At 38.9% G+C, this 13,174-nt stretch overlaps 1 pseudogene; it reads left to right on the top strand.

Annotated features, from left to right (window-relative positions):
• Nucleotides 1-7,353: 7,353 nt before the first annotated feature.
• On the top strand, nt 7,354-11,036 carry LOC128099779 (killer cell lectin-like receptor 2; annotated as a pseudogene).
• Nucleotides 11,037-13,174: the final 2,138 nt, after the last annotated feature.

Below are 13,174 nucleotides of genomic sequence, written 5' to 3' on the forward strand. Positions count from 1 at the left end.
AGGTGCGGGCTGGCTTTTCCTCTCTTTCTCCAAGCCCTCTGAATGAATCTGGGATTTTCCTGTTGCAGCCCCTCTACAACATTCTCTGGCTGCCACCCAAACTCCAGAGGCCCAAAACTCCAGAGGCACCTAGGCTCCAAATGCCACTGTACTTACATCGGCTCCCACCACACATGCTTCTTCTGCATAATCCCCTGTGTCCATTTTTCAGACAGCTGGCTCCTTCACCCTACAGGTTGAGGCCTTCCCCTTGACCCCTGCCTGGGGCTGCTGCCACACTAGGTAGCCACCTTGACACTTGATCGGTCTTGTATCATTGTTGCAATGGCCACCAAGCTCTCAGCTCACAGCTATGCAAGAGCAGCTGTAGCTGACCTCAGACAGGCTGTGTACCATCTGTGTTCTCTGCCTGATGGTTCTGCACAGCAACAGCCAAGCCTCACACTTCACCAGCAGCAGCAGAATATTTGGTGAGACAACTTGGAATTCTTTTTTTTAATAGAATTTAATTTAAGAATTTTTTATTCATTTTACATATCAACCACAGATCCTCCTTTCATTCCTCCTCCTGCTCCCCTTCAGCCTCCCCCTATCCACCCCTTATCTCCTCCGTCTAAAGGGTAAGGGCTCCTATCATGAGTCAGCAAAGCCTGGTACGTTCAGTTGAGGCAGTACCAAGCTTCTCCCCTCTGCATCAAGGTTTTGCAAGCTGTCCTGCCATAGGTAATGGCTCCACAACTGGGAATTCTTAAAGGGAGGAATTAGTTTTGTTTTTTTTTTTTAAAGTTTTTCCCACGTTAAAAAACGGGAAACAATATTACAACGGAGGGAGTTAGGTTTCTGTATGATTTCAGAATGGTTGGTTTGAAAATGGAACAATTAAATGAGGGGATAATTAACTTAGGTTGGATTTACACAGTGTCAATTATAATCATCGGTTTGGTAGTTATTGTTTTATCCCTAAAAAAGTTGGTTGATATGAGTGACAAATACAAAAAATTGACTGATGAGAACAGGCCTTAGAAAAAGGTTACTACTGATAATACGCAAGTCCTGCAACTACTCACAAAAAAAAGTGCAATTTTGACTGATAAGTTAGAAGCCTTAGAAATGGCTATGATTTGCTGCATCTGTCATAGTATGTTGATTCTTCCCTTTCTGTCAGTATCAGCTCTCATCATGCAGTTTCCTCTATTCAATTTCTGTCAAGAGGGGAGGCTGAAATCACGATCTGGACTATCACTCAAAAGTGATTCAGTTCTGCCTTTTCTCTTTGGAGCTCTGAGAGGATCAGTCCAGGGAAGCTCAACTTGTCTCCCAGCTGGGGGATCAGTTCCCTGCACCAAAATCACTTCTGGGTCCAGACACAGGTAACAGCTGCTTTTATTGTTTTTCTATCACATGATCAAACATTCTCTAGAGAATTTCAGATGGTGTGAGGTGAGAGCAGGATTGCTGGGGACCCTCCCTGTTGGCTGTGTTAGATCCGGTTGACTGGGGCAGCATGTGAAAACTGGAGTTCAGCACTCATTTTTTTTTCTGAATATGCTGTGACTTTTGCTGTCTGCTAAGAAAATAAGGTACAGGGTTCTATGAGGTTCATTATTTTTGAGTGGGTTAATGTTTAAATACTACTCATCTTGAAGAAGTCATAATAGGAGCCAGGTAAGTTGGCTCAGTGTACTTGCTACACAAGCCAAACTGACCACCTGAGTTTAATCCATGGGACCCACATAAAGGTGGAATAAGGGGCCTCCCTCAGTAAAGTTATCTTGCTGGACACATGCACCATGGCTCAGATACCCCAAACCCCCAACAACCCAATAATAATAATAATAAATAACAATTTTAAAAAAGAATTCTGTAATGGAAAGTTTCCTTTTCTCAGCAAATAAGGGAAATTTTGAATAATTTCAGAAAACTTCATAAATTAGAAAACTAGAGAAGATCAATACATGTACTATTTGCTTTCTATATTATCCGTTGGCTACCATCTCAGTTATGAATGTAAGGGGCAAGGTGACTTACAAACTGTAGATGTAACATTGACAGAAACAGTGCTATGGGATGTTCTGATTGGTTAATAAATAAAACACTGATTGGCCAGTAGCCAGGCAGGAAGTATAGGCAGGATAAGGAAAGAGGAGAATTCTGGGAAGTGGAAGGCTGAGGCAGAGATACACTGCCAGCCACTGCCATGAGAAGATGTTAAGATACTGGTAAGCCACAAGCCACAGCAATTTATAGATTAATAGAAATGGGTTGATTTAAGATATAAGAACAGTTAGCAAGAAGCCTGCCATGGCCATACAGTTTTTAAGTAATATAAGTCTCTGTGTGTTTACTTGGTTGGGTTTGAGCAGCTGCAGGACTGGTGGGTGAGAGAGATTTGTCCTGACCCTGGGCCAGGCAGGACCAGAAAAATTCTAACTACAAATGGCACCCAACAGGTTGGCAAGAGTTTCCACCTAAAACCTGAGAAGAAAGATTCTAAACCGGAGCTAAAAATAGCTTCTGAATTGTCTCTCTCAAGTTGGCAGGTTCCTGGCATGTGCGTTTGAACAGCAGTATGGCAAAAATGAGGCATCTACAAGAGACACATTGTGCTGTGTGGTAGATTTAGCCTTTACTAGTTAAAAAAAAAAGGTTTCTGGGCTACAGGCTGCTGTGATAAAAACATAGACCCACTGTTTCTGAGAGTTGATGGCTCCCAGAGCTGGTAGTAAACTGTACCACTGTCATGTTGGGAAACTGAGGTGGGCAGAGCCAGCAGCCACAGCATGGTTTCAGTCTTAGAATGCTGCAGTTTAAAGCAATAGATTCACAATAAGACAGATTCAGATGGAATAGTTTACAATGTGTGTAAAATATATGTAGGCTTGAAAGAAATAAAAAAAGTGATATATACAGTTATATAAAGAAATACATAGTTTTAAAAAATAAAGTCTTTAAAGAGACAGTAAAGGTAGCATAAAAATAAGCCACGTAAAGATGGATATTATACACAAAATCTGGATTGTGTTGTCTTTGGGATTTTTAACTACAGAAAAACATTTCATTGTAAAAGATGTTGAGTTAAGCAAATATGTATATTTTAAAGGTAATTTGACTTCAAAATTTGGATGTAAGGATATGTTGCTTTGGAAAGGAGGCTCTGCTTTTGTTTCCACAGAAAGCCAGAGGCTATGGATTTGTTCCAGATTAAGATACATCAGATTTGACCAGCCAAGACCCCCTGAAAGGTCTCCGATGACACCATGGCTCAGAAGATCCAACATCCAGAACAGTTGCAAGGCAACTGGCTCAGATGATACACCCTCATAGACTACTCCATAATCCTAAAATTTTCTATATGTCCCCATAAGAAACAGCGCCCCCCTCCAGCAGGACGTAGTAAGAGAAACTACACCCAAATTCCCAAATATACCAAGTTGGCTTTGGAGATGGAATTGGCTCACTCCTTTTCTAAACCCAGGTATATTGCTAAAAGAAAAAGTTAAGAGATTCTTGTGTCCCAAATCAGAAGAGCCCTCTGGTGTGGGACAGAGAAAAACCAATATTTTTATTTAAAACAGGTTGATTATAAATGCAATCTCTTTCTAAAGAAGAAAAGGGGATATGATATAGATTTGATAGGATAAAAGGGTAAATTGCTGAACCTATTTTTAAAGAGTAACAACTTGTTTAGAAATGTTTTACATTGCTATGGATTTTAGTTTATTGATACAAGTTTAAACTTAATTTTGTTATACTGTATATATATTTCTATTCTTGTTTGAAGTATTATGTTTATGTAACTTATTTAGATTGTAATGAATAATTATGAAATAGATTAATAATTAGTCATCTATGATAATCATACTTGTAGCCATGTTAGTTAAGTCTTCTAGGTACACAAAGATATCTTTCAGATAGATGGGTAATCTTCAAACACTTCAAAGACCTACAGTGTAGCTAGAGTTTTCCTGCCTGGCCCACAGTCAGGATAAATCTCTGCCACCCGCCAGTCCCAAGCCGCTCAAACCCGATCAAGTAAACACAGAGACTTATATTGATTACAAACTGTATGGCCATGGCAGGCTTCTTGTTAACTGTTCTTACAGCTTAAATTAATCCATTTCTATTAATCTATACCTTGCCACGTGGCTTGTGGCTTACCGGTACTTTACATCTTCCTTGTCCTGATGGCGGCTGGCAGTGTCTCCCTCACCCAGCGTCCTGTTCTCTCAATTCTCCTCTCTGTTAGTCCTGCCTATACTTCCTGCCTGGCCACTGCCAATCAGTGATTTATTTATTGACCAATCAGCAACACATTTGACATACAGACCATCCCACAGCACTTCCCTTTTCTTTTCTTAAAAAGGAAGGTTTTAACCATTACACATCTCCAAAGTCAGCTTGGTATATTTGGGAATTTGGGCGTAGTTTCTCTTACTACTTCCTGCTGGAGGGGGGCGCTATATCTTTTGGGGAAACAAAGAAAATTTTAGGATCATGGAGTAGTCCCTGAGACTGTATCATCTGAGCCAGTTGCCTTGAAACGGTTCTGGATGTTGGATCATCTGGGCCATGGTGTCATCGGAGACCTTTCAGGTGGTCTTGGCTGGTCAAACCTGGTGTGTCTTAATCTGGAACAAATCCATAGCCTCTGGCTTTCTGCATTTAAAGTGTTTTAAAAATTTAGACTTTCTGGGCAATGAGACATGTCTGCTCCTGGCAGCACTGATTTACTTCAGAGAGGAGGAGGATGGGCATCGAAGACACTCCATATGGAGTTTATCTTCACCTTGGCAAAAATAGCCATTTGGGCAAGAAACTGTTCTTGCCGGGACTGCTTGATCAACTGGACATGCAGGACCCATGGGAAGGTTACCACTGAACTTTGCTTGGCAAAATGGTCCTTCAAGTTCCTGCGTTGCAGAGAAAACTGCCAGATATTCTACAGGACACAGAGAGGAATGACTGAGAGACTCTAGGCCTGTGGGCTGAAGACAGATGCCCCAACTTTACAAAGGAACATTAGGTGACTGCCAGGCGGCCAACTGTCTCTGTCTACCCTGCAAGACTCCCAAAAGTTGCTTGCATCCTTCTCCCATTTCTCAGGTAATAGTATATTCTTCTGGGGTCTTTGATGTAGTTGAAGACTAGAGTTATAATTTTCCTTAGTTATGATAAGAGATAAGTTAGATATGAAACCTTAGACTCACAAATATAGGATAGATAGAATATCTTCTTTAATTTTACCAGATACAAATAGACTAGTTATTATAAATAGACTAGATAGTGTAACTGTAATTCTTGTTTGATAATTGTTTTGTTATCTGTAATTTTACTATGTGAAAGTTAAAATCTTGCTTTTTGAAAAAAAAAGAAAAGGGGAAGTGCTGTGGGATGTTCTGTATGTTAAATGTGTTGCTCTGATTGGTTAATAAATAAAACACTGTTTGGCCAGTAGCCAGACAAGAAGTATAGGCAGGATAAGGAGAGAGGAGAATTCTGGGAAGTGGAAGGCTGAGGCAGAGATACACTGCCAGCCACTGCCATGAGAAGATGTTAAGATACTGGCAAGCCACAAGCCACAGCAATTTATAGATTAATAGAAATGGGTTGATTTAAGATATAAGAACAGTTAGCAAGTAGTCTGCCATGGCCATACAGTTTATAAGTAATATAAGTCTCTGTGTGTTTACTTGGTTGGGTTTGAGCAGCTGCAGGACTGGTGGGTGAGAGAGATTTGTCCTGACCCTGGGCCAGGCAGGACCAGAAAAACTCTAACTACAACAAATATTTACTATTTAATAATATATTGATATCAGATTGAATCCTTCATGGGCATTAGCTAATGATTACTTTATAGTGACAAAATTTATTTTCTTATAGCTTTCTCTGGCAATATTATATACTAGAATATAATATGTGAAATAATCATGTACATGGAATGATTTGAGATTAAACTTCAGGTGGTATCCTGCTATGCCCATCTCTATTGCTCCCACACCCCACCCTTGTAATACCCCTTTTTACTTTCTGGTTGCTGCAGTTACTCCAGGTTCTGTAGCATGTCTGAAGAGTTGGAGCTAGGAGCATCAGATGTGAGAGAACAGTCAGTATTTGTCTTCTTGGGTCTAGGTCACTCCACTCAGTAGGATTTTCCTAGTTCCATGCATTTACCAGACCTGACTCTGGAGAAGAATATGTAACCTAAGGTTGGGTTGAGAGGTTGGATATTTCAAGTATTTGGGCTTTAACCAAAAAAAATTTATGTGTCTTAGAGCCCAAAATGTTAATCATCGGCCATATTAACCTTCATATATTGTTTTGAAGATGGTGTCTGGGGAACTTTGAGAGTCATGTATAACTGAAAAGACTGCAAGAACATCTTTTATATTTGTCACTTATCAAAATGTGTTGTGGTGATATTGTGTCCCCCAATATATTGTTCAATTTAATAAACTTATCTGGGGTCAGAGGACAGAACAGCCACTAGATAAACATAGAGGCCAGAAAATGGTGGCACATATACCTTTAATCCTAGCATTCTGGAGGCAGAGGTCCATCCAGATCTCTGGGAATTCAAAGTCACACTGGAAACAGCCAGGCATGGTGACACACACCTTTCATCCCAGGAAATGATGGCAGGAAGCAGAAAGGTATATAAGGTGTGAAAATGAGGAAATAGGTCTGTTAAGCTTTTAGGCTTTTGAGGAGCAGTTCAGTTGAGATTCATTCTGGATGAGGACTCAGAGACTTCTAGTCTGAGGAAACAGGATCAGCTGAGGAATTGGCAAGGTGAGGTACCTGTGGCTTGTTCTGCTTCTCTGATCTTCCAGCATTCACCTCAATAACTGGCACCGGGTTTGTTTTTATTAATAAAATCTTTTAAGATTAATGCTACAACGTGTAAATAATTTTAAAGCAAAATATTTATTCATTAAGAAAGATTTGACTGAATGTCATTTGAATTGATAGTCTAAAAGTGTTTTCAATGATTTTCAGTGGCATCAATTTTGCCTAACAATTTATATATGTTGCATGATTAAAACAAATAGGCTGTGCCAATATTACAATAACTTATTAGTAAATTTTTAATTCTTTCTGTATTTCCTAATAATAAGTGCTGTGAACATTAGAGGTGTAAATAACAGAAATCTTCAAAGACTTCTCACCTCTAGTGGAAATCAAGGTCAGTCCATGTTACTTAGGTTGTTTGGATCATTACGGGAGTTTATCATACCCCACTTTTTTCCACCCACTGTAGCATCAGATCCAGGTACCTTCCTGAATTTTAACTTTTTCTTTAGAAATCACTCAAGGCCAGGTTGTAACACAGGCCATACTTCACTCACACCCAAGATGAGTGATGAGGAGATTACTTACACAACTGTGAGGTTCCATAAGTCTTCTTCAGAGTTGCAGAATAAAGGAAGGCCTGATGAGACTCAAGGGTCCAGAGAAGCTGGCCACAGAAGTAAATGTTTTAAATGTCTAAATTCACCTGTTTTTTTATACATTGTAACTTTTGACATTTGAAAACTATATCCTACTGTCTTTCTACTGAAAACAATAACCCTTCATTATAGTTGGGCTTGGTGATGCACAGGGGGAGAAGAGAGATAAATTAGTATGAGTGGGAGAGTAATCATGTACAAAATTGTTCAAAAATAAGTTTAAAAATTAAGTAATCATTTTTCAAAAGGAAAAAAAGAAAAGAAAACAATAACTATGTTTACCTGTTAGTTGGTAACAGAGAAAGCCAGCCAGTTAGAGGAGATCAATAGATTTCTATAATGAAAATATTCTTGAGAATTGACAAATGAGAAGTTAATACATTCCATCAAATTTGAGAAACTGTTAGGAGGTTTTTATCATTTAGTAAAGAGGAATTCTGAAACTTTAAAAGTGAAAAACTAGAATCTGAAGAAATACCAAATGTACTAGAAAAAAATGAAATCTTAAAGAAATGTAACATATGCATTAGAAACAATACTTTATTCTAGCAGAAGGTATTTTAATTGTCTTAAACATTTCCAACATCTAATGCAACCAAACAGCAAAAGCAGTCTATCAGATGAGGAAGTCACTTCCTGGGAAGAAGCTGCAGAGGAAGAGAGGGGAAGAGAGAGGGTAGTGGGGATGGGGATGACTAAAGCACATTATGCATTTTCAGAAATGTCAAAGAATAATTAAGTTTATTAATAAAAAAGAGGAAATCTCACTTTTCTATTCTCTTTTTCTGCTTACTCTGCATGAACTATAACAGCTGAACTCCAAGCTGAGAACTTTAACTTCTTTGACAGAGGGATAATCAGAGGCTTGGCTTTCAGATTTTCAACACCTCAGACACACGAAGATGTTTAGTATAGTCTAGTGGAAAAACAGAACTTATGGGGAAAAAAGAGAGGTTTAACTTTAGGTGCCTTTAAGGATGGACCTGTATACAAGTCAGCTTCAGAATAACCACGGTTCCCTACAGTTCTCAAGAACATCCACCTTTCTTCCCTTCCTCCTCATCCTCAGTTACACTCCCTTGGTGGACTGTATGCTTCAGGTTGGGATCGTCTACCTGGACTGTGTCTGTGCCTCCAGTGCTTTCTGAAGAATGCACTTTTGATCCTGTAGAATTGGGTGAGGGGTGTGTGCCTATCATACGGCGACTCTAGGCTGAGTCAGGAGGATTGAGAATACAAAGCCAAAGGTAAAAATAGTTTGAAGTTCTGTGAAACTTCACACACACAGAATTTCTACAGTGGTGTATTTTAGGTGAAAATCTACAAATTTTGAAAGCACATATTCAGTGAGCTTGTATGATAGACTACTGACCTACTCTGGTGATGGGATGGCCAAACACCCTAATTGTCATGCTAGAAACCCCATCCAACGACTGAGGGATCTGGATGCAGAGATCCATGGCTAGGCCCCGGGTGGATCTCTGGGAGTCCAATTAGCGAGAAAGAGGAGGGTTTATATGAGCGAGAATTGTTGAGACCAAGGTTGGATAAAGCACAGGGACAAATAGCCAAACGAATGGAAACACATGAACTATGAACCAATGGCTGAGGGGTCACCAACTGGATTAGGCCCTCTGAATGGGTGAGACAGTTGATTGGCTTGATCTGTTTAGGAGGCATCCAGGCAGTGGGACTGGGTCCTGTGCTCATTGCATGAGTTGGCTGTTTGAAACCTGGGACCTATGCAGGGTGGCTTGGCTAGGCCTGGGAGGAGGGGACTGGACCTGCCTGGACTGAGTCTACCAGGTTGATCTCAGTCCTCAGGGGAGGCTTTGCCCTGGAGGAGGTGTGAATTGGGGTTGGGTAAGGGGGACGGGAGGGGGAAGAACAAGGGAATCCGTGGCTGATATGTAGAACTGAATTGTATTGCAAAATAAAAAAAAAATAATTAAAAAAAAACTTTTACAGACCAATAGCTCCTTGTTTCCGTAGTATACAAAATTATAATTACTGTTGGATGTGCTCTTTTCATGGTGATTATTTTCTTGCTTTGTTTTTGTTTGTTTATTTGATTTGATTAAGAATGTTCAGTCCCTTGGCACCTCATTGCAATACCTCCAGAAATCCTTTGTTTCATTTTGCTGGTCGCCGTTGTAGTGTTGGTGACACACAGTGAGTAACTGGCATACATCTTCTTTGCCTTTCTACCTGAGTAATAACTTTAGACACTAATTATGTAGTTAACACACTCTCTTCATTGATTGTTCTGCCTATAATCAGGGGATGTGCCAGATAGATCTGGACTTATTTTTTTTTTTTTTTTTTGGCCTGACATGCTACAGTGTTCTGTTCTCGTGCATACCTATCTATTAACTCTGGGGCTGTAGGAAGCTGCTTTGTTCTGTCTCATTCTTGGTATTGTTGCTTTTTGAGGACTTTGTGATAGTCTGCTTTCTGAGTTTAGATGATTGTAAATCTTAGGTAAACATTCTGTGAGAAATAGATATGCAAAAGAAATGATGATTTTATTTTTATTTTCCTCTGTATATATTAAGGACAAGGAGGAGAATAAAGCTGGAAAGTAAAAGGCTGAGTCAAAGACACTGCCAGCCGCCATGATGATAAACAACATGTAAAAATGCCGGTAAGCCACGAGCCACATGACAAGATATAAGTTTATAAAAATAGATTAATTTAAACTGTAAAAACAGTTAACAAAAAGCCTGCCACGGCCATACAGTTTGTAACCAATATAAGTCTCTGTGTTTACTTGGTTGGGTCTGAGCGACTGTGGGACTGACAGGTGAGAGACATTTGTCCTGACTGTGGGCTAGACAAAAAAAACTCTAGCTACAGAAAAGACTTCATCTGTACAGAGACATTGAAGTTTAAGCTTTATAGGATTTCTTCACATTTTTAGAGGAAATCACTCTCAGGCTCTGCTAAGACATGGCTACGTGTCTGGCTATTTTGCTTTCTCTCTCTTCCAATAAGAATTGTGCCATTTCTTAATGTTTCTTAGTTCACATTTTTCATGCTGTGTTAAGTATTTATTGAATATTTTACTGAAGAATTTATTTAAAAGTTTTGTGCTGTGAAAAATGCAATAATTGGAATGTGGTACATCCACCATAATTTTATTCAGCTGTATTATTTACTTTACATTAAAGAGAAATTTCTATTTCCATTCCTATAATTAGTTAATTGAGGTGTTACTTTCTAAATGTCAAAGTACCAGTTAAATAATGATATGTGTTTGTTGTCAACATGGACTTTTTCTGTTATATTTAATTTCAATAGTTACTCCTTATGAACATTTTAGGTGTTGTATCTGCTACTAATTTTAGTTTCTCAGTATAGTCAAGAAAAACATGAGTTGCAGAAAACTCTAATTTCCATCAAAAATACAGAAGCATGCAAAATGACAGTCACTTAAGCGAAGAAATGTTGAGAAATAAGTCTATAGAGTGTGATGCCCTCAGAGACCATCTGGACTCCCTCAACAGAAAACAGAACAGATGTTATGCAGAAACTAATGTTGTTTTAGATTCCATACAGTGCACAGACATGGGGGATGGGGAATCTTGAATAAAGAATTGCATTATTCTGTATTGTTATTTCTCCATAAGATTTGAAGTCCAAATTGGAGCTTACATTGCTCATGATCTTTGGGTTAATGTCCTGGTGTTTCCTTATTTTATAGAAGGGGCTGGGACCCCAGAAATTCCTGTTTGAATTAGGAGAACTTTATAGGTTCTAGAACTCGGTGGCTGTTCTGGCTTCTACTTCTCAAAGGGGATGTAATTGTAAGTCAGCACAGCTGATAATTCATGTTCTTTTGGTCAGTGGGAAAATTTGAGTCTCTAACTTTGTTGCTGATAGAACATTGGAGCTTCTAATTAGAATGTATTTACAAAATTCTTAGGCTGAAATGAACTTAGAACATTTATATGGATGCAGTCATAAAAATAATTGTGTGTATATCTTTTTCCCTTCTTTCTTGGTATGAGATAGTTGTAACCATGGTGAAGCTCCCTGTAGCATATTTGGGAACTTCAAAATGGTATACACATTTGTGTAACTCTGTCAGTGACACAGTAAATGATGCCAGAAAGATGAAAATATGAAGCATTATAAGGAAACTTTGTTACCTTGCATCATGACTGGTTAACTTTAGTTGATACAGTTTATCATTCATTATTAAATATTATTTTCAGAATTTAGAGTTTACAAAGAGCTTTTATGTATGATATGGGTTGGCAATTATTATTATGCAAGGACTAATAATATCTTTAAAACTGCAACATTATAAAATATGTGATAAGAAAAGAAAAAGTGCCAAAAATGTTTTGAAATATTTCAGAGCCGAGAAAAAGGTTTTGTGTCATTATTTTAAAAGAACTTCATCATCTGTAAATGGTAGCATATTGCTGTAGTCCCTGTTCTTAGGAGACTGAGACAGGAGAATTATAAATTTGAGGACAATCTGGACAGCTCAGCAAATCCCAGGCCAGCCTGAGATACACAATGATACCTCTTTACAGGAAAACAATGGTTGGAGATAAAGTTTGTTAATAGAGCATGACCATCCCCAGTCCCTCACCAAAAAAAATAATTGTTGATCGCTACACAAAATGCACACATTTTAACGTATTTAACTTGATTATTTGGGTATGTGGTCACAGATTGAAGGCATCAATATAATCAGGAGAATAGACTAACTCCTTTAAAAGCTCTCTCATGTGCCTTTTATTTCTCTTAAGGTAAGAGCATCTAACACGGACCACAGAACAACCTTTAGTACACAGTATATGTGGATGAACTGGGGGCACAGTGCATTTCTGCAGGACTAGAATTCCATCATCCTTGCAACTGCCTCTGTACAGCAAGTGTTGGTTCTCCATACTCCAGCTCTGGTATCTCACAAGCCTCTGCTTCTTAGTGTTGGGCTGTGTTAGAAACCTTTTCTCAGTCGAGTCATAAAGTATGGTCCTGAGCCTGACTTTTTCACTTTGCTCACCATCCTCTAGTTCAACCATGTCTGTCAGTTAGTTGAGCATCTCTTTTGAGGTGTTGAGGTGTGAGACATGGCTTCATTCTGTAGCCCAGGATGTCTTAGAATCTACTTTATAGCCAAGGCTGGCATGGAAGTCACCACTTAGCCTAGGCTCCCCTGAAACTGGTGGTGATCCTCCTATCTCTGTGTAGTGCTCAAATTATAGCCATAAACCATCATGCCCAGCCAATTTACTTTCTTTTAAAGGATAAATAGTATTCCTTTGTGTGCATGTGCTACATTTTTTCTACTCATTGCTATTATATATATAATGGACACATCTGCTATTCCTGTATGTCTACTTTTATAAAAAACACTGCATAGAACATGGGTGTACAGTGATTTGTCAACATGTCAACATTCTGGAATTTCAATTTCTTAGAGCTCTGAAATTTTACTTAGTTATGGATGTTAGTTAAAACAGTGCTCTAAGTCTGGGCAGTGGTGGCACAAGCCTCTAATCCCAGCACTCGGGAGGCAGAGCCAGGCAGATCTCTGTAAATTCAAGGCCAGCCTAATCTACAGAGCAAGATCCAGGACAGCACCAAAACTACTCAGGGAAACTCTGTTTCAAAAAGCAAAACAAACAAACAAAAACCCAGTGCTTTAATAATAGAATACTAGAAAATAAGAATTTTTACCACTCAACTTCTCTATTGTAGGCCCAATG

Source organism: Peromyscus californicus, unplaced genomic scaffold (assembly GCF_007827085.1).
Source record: "Peromyscus californicus insignis strain IS unplaced genomic scaffold, ASM782708v3 Scaffold_6__1_contigs__length_162567912, whole genome shotgun sequence".
Classification (NCBI taxonomy): domain Eukaryota; kingdom Metazoa; phylum Chordata; class Mammalia; order Rodentia; family Cricetidae; genus Peromyscus; species Peromyscus californicus.